The sequence below is a fragment of the Ciconia boyciana genome, chromosome 3 (genome assembly GCF_034638445.1).
Source record: "Ciconia boyciana chromosome 3, ASM3463844v1, whole genome shotgun sequence".
Taxonomy (NCBI): domain Eukaryota; kingdom Metazoa; phylum Chordata; class Aves; order Ciconiiformes; family Ciconiidae; genus Ciconia; species Ciconia boyciana.
Genome location: NC_132936.1, coordinates 2,114,522 through 2,122,309, shown reverse-complemented (window position 1 = coordinate 2,122,309; position 7,788 = coordinate 2,114,522). Strand labels below are relative to the sequence as shown.

The window sequence follows — 7,788 nt, the reverse complement described above, 5'->3', positions numbered from 1 at the left end:
CCCTCATCTCCCCTCAAGGTGGCCCCTCACGTTCCTTCACCTCTCCACAGGGCTGCCCCTCATGTTCCCATGGCCACCCCTCACAGCAACCCTTCACCTCCCCTCATGGACGCTGCCCCTCAACCCTCATGGCCACCCCTCATCTCCACTCATGGCCACCGTCCCTCAACCCTCATGGCCACCCCTCATCTCCACTCATGGCTGCCACTCATCTCCCCCCCACAGCGGCCCCTCACACCACATAGCGGCCGCCCCTCAACCCTCATGGCCACCCCTCATCTCCACTCATGGCCACCGTCCCTCAACCCTCATGGCCACCCCTCATCTCCACTCATGGCTGCCACTCATCTCCCCCCCACAGCGGCCCCTCACACCACATAGCGGCCACCCCTCACCTCCACTCATGGCCACTGTCCCTCAACCCTCATGGCCACCCCTCATCTCCACTCATGGCCACCGTCCCTCAACCCTCATGGCCACCCCTCATCTCCACTCATGGCTGCCACTCATCTCCCCCCCACAGCGGCCCCTCACACCACATAGCGGCCACCCCTCACCTCCACTCATGGCCACTGTCCCTCAACCCTCATGGCCACTCCTCATCTCCACTCATGGCTGCCACTCATCTCCCCCCACAGCGGCCCCTCACACCACATAGCGGCCGCCCCTCAACCCTCATGGCCACCCCTCATCTCCACTCATGGCCACCGTCCCTCAACCCTCATGGCCACTCCTCAACTCCACTCATGGCCCCCATCCCTCAACCTTCATGGCCACCCCTCATCTCCCCCCCCAATAGCGGCCCCTAACACCACATAGCTGCCACCCCTCACTCCTCATGGCCACCCCTCATCTCCCCTCATCATCTCCCCTCATGGCCGCCCCTCCCATCGCATGGCCGCCCCTCATGATCGTCCCTCACGGCTGCCCCTCACTCCCCATGGCCGCCCCTTACCCCTCACGACTGTCCCCCACCCCTTACGCCTCCCTGCCCCCGCCCCCGTCCCCGTCCCTATCCCTATCCCTGTCCCTGTCCCCCTCCTCTCCCTCTCCCCCTCCCGCCCACTGACGTCCCTCACGCGCGTTCCCCCCCTCCCGCCCCCCGGCGCTGGCGGGAACGGCGCGTGCCCTCCCCGCCTCCCCGCCCGCCCTGACTACGTGCAGTTCCCCACGTGGCGGCCGCGCGCGCCCCCCTGTTCCAGCCCGCCCGGCACGTTCGCGCCCCCGTCCGCGAGCCGGGGGAAGAGGGGGCGGAGGGGCAGGGAGCGCCGCCAATCGGCGGGCGGCAGGCGAGACGGAAGGGACCAATGACGGGAGGCGGCGCCGCGCGACGGCCAATACGGACGGGCCGCCGGGGAAGCCCCGCCCCCGCGGTGCCCCTAGCGGCGCTGCGGCCGAGCGCGGCGCCAGCTTGGAGCGGCTGCGGCGGGCGGGCGGGCAGCGCCTCCGCCTCCCGCCTCCCCTCGGCCGGCGGCCCCGGCGCCCGACCCCCGTCCCGTGGGGGGTGTGCCAGGAGCTGGCCCCCTTCCCGGCAGCCGGTGCGGGTTGTGGCTCGGCGCCGGCGACCCTCCCTCCCTCCCTCCCTCCCTTCGTCGCCCAGGCTAGCGCCTCAGCTGTGGGACGGGGACGGCGGCGTGGGCGTGGCGGAGGCCCCGCTTAGGCCTCGTCGAGCGCCGGGCGTCAGCGCAGCCTCCGTGCCGGGCAGCGGCTCCCGTGGGGGCCATGGCGGGCGGCCGGCGTTCCTGAGGAGCCGTGAGGGCCCGGCGTGCCCCTCTCCCGCCTTCCCCTCTCCGTTGGAGGGGGGTGAGCTCCCTCTGAGGGAGGGGGAAGCTCTGCCTTCGGTCCCGGCGTTGCCACAGCCCAGGCACGGAGGGGCGTGCCCCTCCGAGGGGAACAGCCTGGGAAACGGGGGCATAAAGGTGGCGGCCCGGCGTTGGGTTGGCGTGTGGGGACCGTGGTTAGTTTTCTTTTATTAAAAGAGGGAAAAGTTCGGTTAAAGTGTAGGGAAAATGATCTTGCGTTTTCACTTTGTTGTTTTCAGTGCAAGAAGTGGAGTTGGTGAGCGGCAGGCACTCGTCTGCATCGCAAGTAAGCCCTGTCCTATCTAGGCTGGATACCCAGCCCAGGTGTGCAGTGCGGCCACAGCATTGTGCAGAGACACTTCCTGCTTCCAGAGACATTTCTTCACCCCTGTGTTATAAAAAATGGTTTACAGCCCATTAAAAAAAAAGCCATAAGGGCGTAAGAGTGAATAAATAATTGCACGGATCAACCATCTATCCTAAATCTTGCAAAATTCTTCCAAGACCATGGAAAACTCTCACCTTAGGACATTATTTGACCTCTCTCCTTCCCAGATTCACTGATTCTCATTGCACTAATTCTACCTTTATTGTTAGAGTTTGGGGTTGATGTCAGATGAAATCTTAGCTGAAAGTAAGCTAAACGGGCTAAACCTGAGGAGAATAAGTACTAATGGTGCCTGTATATAGTCCAGATTTAGAGACTTGGTCTAGGTGCAGTATTACATGGAGTGTTTAGTAATACAGTGAAAGTAGTATGTGTGCATGATCCACTGCTTAAATATCCCAGATCCTGGGCAGCTAATTCCTTTGTATGCCAATAAAATGTAACATGATCGATACTGGTGCGTAAAGCTCATTGATACGTTGGTGTACCTGACCCCCAAACGAGAAGGTCCGTGGCTGGATTTGGAGTTGACACCCTGTGGCATCGCTGCTAAGATTGTGAGCAAGCGTGGTAGCACTGATGATGAGCGCATGTGTCGCGGGAGCAGCCTTGGAAATCTTGCACTGAGATCGTTTCACGTAGGTTAGAAAGCTTTTCTGTGGTTAATAGTCCACTTTTAATCTAGAGAGCATCCGCCTATCATGTTTAATAGCACTAATGCACCTCTAATCCATTAATTTCTTTAGTCCCTTTTTGAACCCTTTTAATTCGCTTGGTCTCCGCCACATCCTGCCCCCGCAGCTTCACCGGGGTCGATGCCTTACGTGAAAAACTTACTTGCTTTTGTTTGCCAGGGAATCTCTTCGGTGTCCCTTGCTTTTGTTTGCCAGGGAATCTCTTCGGTGTCCCCATCTTTTGTCTTAGGTGCTTACTGCCTAATTATTCCTTCGTCATCCCTGCAGTATTCGTGACTCAGGAGCTTTATCAGGTTCTCCCTCCCTGCCCCACCAGTCACGTCCTTCGTCCTTCGCAGACTTTTGGTCTTCCCTTACGCAGTCCCTCTGATTAACCATGATAACCCTTTGCTGTAACAGTAGTTTTACATATGCTTTCGGAGATGGGGTGACCGGATCGGCATCAGTCATTAAAATGTGGTACTTCATACACCAGCATAATTATGTACCATATATGATGTACTATTTTGGTTTCTATTTCTTTCCTAACAGCTGCCAACGTTTGATTTGACTACTGCTGAGCGTTAAGCTGATCTTCTCGGACAACTATCAACAATCACCCCCAAATCTCTTTTTTCCTGAGAGGTAATAGCTGATTTAGAGCCCGTGACTGTATACGTATGATTAGCATAATTTTTCCAAGATGTGTTTCTTATTGAGGTTAAATCACATCTGCCATTGTATCTCCTCATCGCATCGTGCTGCGAGATCTTTCCCTGGTTTCAGGCACGGCTGTTTGGGATAATGTTGCCTGTAAACGTTGTCACCTCACTACTCTTTCCATGGTCAGATTTTGTAATGACGTGTTGAAGAACAGATCGCCTGGTCCAGATCCGTGAGGGATCCCATCTGTTATCCTCTTGCCTTGGGGAATGGACATGAAACTGTTTATTCCTACACTTGGTTTCTCGAAAATTTTTAACCAGTTATCTACAAGAGAGGCTTCCTTCCCTATCCCACAAAAAACTTGGTCTGTCAGAATTTGTCGGGGAATCTTGGTGAATCTCCATGAACCTGTAAGTGAAAAATCCCAATTAAAAATATTTTGTGATGGTTTAGCCTGTTTTACATAAGTAGAACTAAGATATGCCTATTTCTGTTTTGGTTTTTTTTGACTCTTCATCTTTGTAGTGTTCCCAGTATTGCTATGTATGCAATGTGAGCAACACACCCAATATTTTAATTAATTGTGCAACATTTTAAAACAGAGGGGGGAAAAAACCACAATGGAAAAAAAAGTGCCCTACATAAAAACCCCATGTCCACAGGATGACCATTACTCACAGCTTTAATTTCAATTAATATTAAATGCTACTTTGAGTCCAACAACGCTGAGCAGTTGAATAAGTTTGCCTTGGGTTTACCCACCCACTGCTCTGCCTGGCATTTCACTTTGGCCTCTGTCCCTCGACCTCAAGAGATTATTCATTTCTGAATACACGAGCCTAGGATAAACTGCTTAACTGACATTTTGAATCTATTAATATAATTCATTTTGTTTTGATAGGAGATGAATCAGAGCCAAGCCACCGATACCAAATTAACCAAATAAACTGGAGGGGTTTTACCGGATTTTCCTACATGTCGTTGCGGTTACAAAGGACCAACACGTACTGTGATCTGAGCAACTCCAGACTGGGAAAATCCAGGTCTCAATCTTAAAGTTGCTAATTCTTGCAGTCTTTGGAGCACAATGCTGTTAAAATCCTCAGCTCATGGGATCAAGACATTTGAGGAAGAAATGTGGGGAGGAGAGGGCAAAATTAAGTAAATTTTTATCAACCGTGCTGTTGAAGGAAACTATTAAAATTTCCTAAAAAGCATCCTCCGTGAGTTTGGATGCTGCCCTTTGGGTTTCCTAAGACACAGAAGCTCGTCTTCCTGATGGCTGCAATTGCGCTGACTTACGCAAGTCAACCGACCCATCATTGCTCATCACCCTCCTTCCCAAACTGAGCGTCGACAGCTGCGACCAGCAGCAGAAGTGCTAAAAGCCCTCCCAGACTCAAGGTGCAGGCACTCCTCAAAGTCGCATCTTGTCAGGGCCATCCGGTTGGGAAATCAGACTTCTACCCCCGTTTCTGGGGTTTTTCATCCCGCAGGACCTTAGAGCTTGTCAGCACTGTTACGCTGACCGTCAGAAGTGAGGAGCCTCTTCTGTGGGATGTGGTGTCTATCTAAAATGGAGGCTACATCATCTAAAATGATTGCCTTCAAGCCCTTGTTCTTGTGCAACACCTGAATGCCTGCTGTATTGGTGCACATGCGGAGAATATTTGCCTAAAATCCTGGCCTTGACAAAAGCCAACTGGATTTGGGAGAGTTTCCCTAATTTTTCCCAATTTTGACCTCAATGGCAACAATGATATTAGTGAATTCAACAGCACTAAGGCCTTGAGGAGGACCACTGACAAACTCTGGCCACATCCCCACTACTGAAGTCTCTGAGCTCCCAGAGAGGAGCTTTATCCCATCTGCCTCCAGGAAATCATCCACAGCCCATGCTAACTCCTCACCCATGCCTGGGAGTTATTTGGAGGCGTGCAAGTTGACCCACAGCAAAATTATGCTGAGGACTGTGCTAACGGTGTGAGCGATTCCATTGATTTGAAGTTAATCACGTCTCAACAGGACTTTTTGCTTGCTTCACGTGCTGTGAGCAATTAATTACCTTCTTGAAGCAAGGCTTGCAAAACCATGTCTCACTGGGTAGGAGTGCTTTCGTGGCAACCATGCAAAATGGTTCCTCTCCCCCATGGCTACTTCTGGCAAGCTGAAAACGGCGAGAGGAAGCCGTGGCCGAGCATTGTCTCCTGCAAGCAGCCAACTGCCGTGATTCAGGGCACATGCCTTGCTTGTCTCTGTTTTGCAGAGCATAATTTATTCCAACGTATAGGAAAAGCTTGAACTGGGCTGTCGGGAGGAGATTAAGTTCTTGCACGCCGTGGTGAGCAGGAGGTCGGTGGGCTGGAGTGTGTGCCTCTGCGCAGCCTCTGGTTGGGAGCAGATTACATGACCTTCCCAGGCTCGATGCTCTCAACAAGCTGGAGGGGGAAAAGCCTCCCAGATTTACAAGCAACTATGACCCCTCGTCTGATCCAGAGCTGCCGCGGTAAACGTTGTGTGGTCAGGGGCTGGTCTGGGGAGAAGGGAAGTAGGTATCCACAAAGAATAATTTATGTGTTTATTGTTTTGGGGGAAAGAATCCCAGCTTTTTTTATAATATTTTTTTCAGCGAGCTGGTTATTGCAATGTGCTTGTTCCACTCACTGACGCGAAAGCTGGTGGTCTGATCCTAACGCCCTTTTAATGCGATTTTGCCAGTTCTCCCATGCGGAAGCGTACCGGACACTGAGCAGGACATTGGGAGGTGCTTGAAAAGATTATCCGCAAAGCTGTGTACGGCAAAGCAAAACGTGACGTCGGGAAAGCTTTCTGCAACGCAGTTATCCGCAGCGTCTCGCACGAGCAGGGGGACCCAGGAAAGCTCTGTGGAGGCGGTGGGGTTCGTCACATCAGCATCCACGGAGGAAGCTCTGACCTACGCACGTCCTGCAGCTCTCGGCCACTGCTGTGTCGTTTCTAAGTTGCAAGGGAGATGGTGATACGCGGCTGTGATTCCTGGTTATGCAATTCAGCCGTTTGCAATTTTACTTCCTTCCAAACGCCCTCCAGGCTCTTTTCCACGTTATAAACAAATCAGCCTGCAACATTGCATGCAAAAAGCAGAAACCGGTGCCCTGGACGCTCGCTCTCTGCTGCAGTTCTGCTTTTTTTTTGTAGGGAATGCTTTTCTGTGGAGCTATCTCAGATGAAACAAACTGCAAGGAGTAAGCACGTTTTAAAAAGAAAGCGTGTGCTTTTTTTTCGGGTTTTGTTTCAAAATTAAAAAGAGAGTTCAGCTCCTTGTCCATATATAGTGCAATAAAGGGCTCCCCTGCTGTTTATGCTTCGTGGTGCGGCTGTGAGGAGTGTTCAACGGCAGCCTGGCTGCGCTTGGGATTTCCAATTATAATACAAAAAAGGAAACAGGAAAGAACGATGTAAACATTGGTAAGGAAGCCCGTGCTCGCCGTGGACTCCGAACAGTGCCGCCGGCGCCCCAGGCCTGCTCCTCTTCTCCCCCTGCTTTTTGGAGGGGGCTGTGGAAGGAGGAGAGGTGGGTGCTGGCAGAGGTTTGGAGAGCCCTTGGCCGGGTTGCAAATCTCCCGATTGCCTCCGCTGCCTCTCTCTTGCTTCCAGCTGTTGGCTCTCAGCCCCTACTTGATGAAACAAACTCTTAGGGGGTTAAAAAAATGGGACAAAATGATCTTTTTTTGCGTGATGCATCACTGTTAGCTGAAAAATCGATGTCAGGGTGCTTTTTTCAGGCACCGTGTGACTAAGGCCCACGGAGACACCCCACTCGCACGTTAAAAAAATTGCTTTCTTATTCTAATGCAAGTAGGAAACTGTTTGGAAATGTGATGTGAGTGCTCCCTGATAGTCTGAAAAAACAGCATTTGACGGGCACCGGATGGGCCATGTAAAAGCAAAACCCCCAAAGCCAGCACCTGTTCTGGCCACGGGGCTCTTCTCTTGTAGGTCACCGACTGAGCCCCATCGGCAAAAGCTCATTTGGGGAGCAATCACCTTAAAAATCTTCCAGGGACCCCTGGCCTCCCCCTTCTCTTTCCTTCGTTTTCTGTAACCATATAATTATTTTCTGATGTGATAATGGGAGTGTGCACGGTTATTCTTCATCCTCCAGGCGCCAGGTGTTGGCTGTGCCCGCACTCTCTATCGGTGTGCCTGCACCACCCCGGCACTTCCATGTTCCCCAAGTTACAAGTGGACAACATGTTTAGAGTATGTGATCCCAAAT

The 7,788-nt window shown here is 52.5% G+C and overlaps 1 long non-coding RNA gene across 7 annotated transcripts; it reads left to right on the top strand.

Moving 5' to 3' along the window:
• The first annotated feature begins 1,400 nt into the window (after positions 1 to 1,400).
• On the top strand, positions 1,401 to 6,960 carry LOC140650200 (uncharacterized). Of its 7 annotated transcripts, none has more exons than XR_012041883.1 (5): positions 1,401 to 1,803; positions 2,042 to 2,832; positions 3,417 to 3,509; positions 3,715 to 3,940; positions 4,432 to 6,960. It is a non-coding gene; the product is annotated as an uncharacterized lncRNA (long non-coding RNA). The 7 variants fall into 7 exon arrangements; XR_012041881.1 differs by having other exon boundaries at positions 1,401 to 1,919; XR_012041879.1 differs by having other exon boundaries at positions 1,401 to 1,957.
• Positions 6,961 to 7,788: the final 828 nt, after the last annotated feature.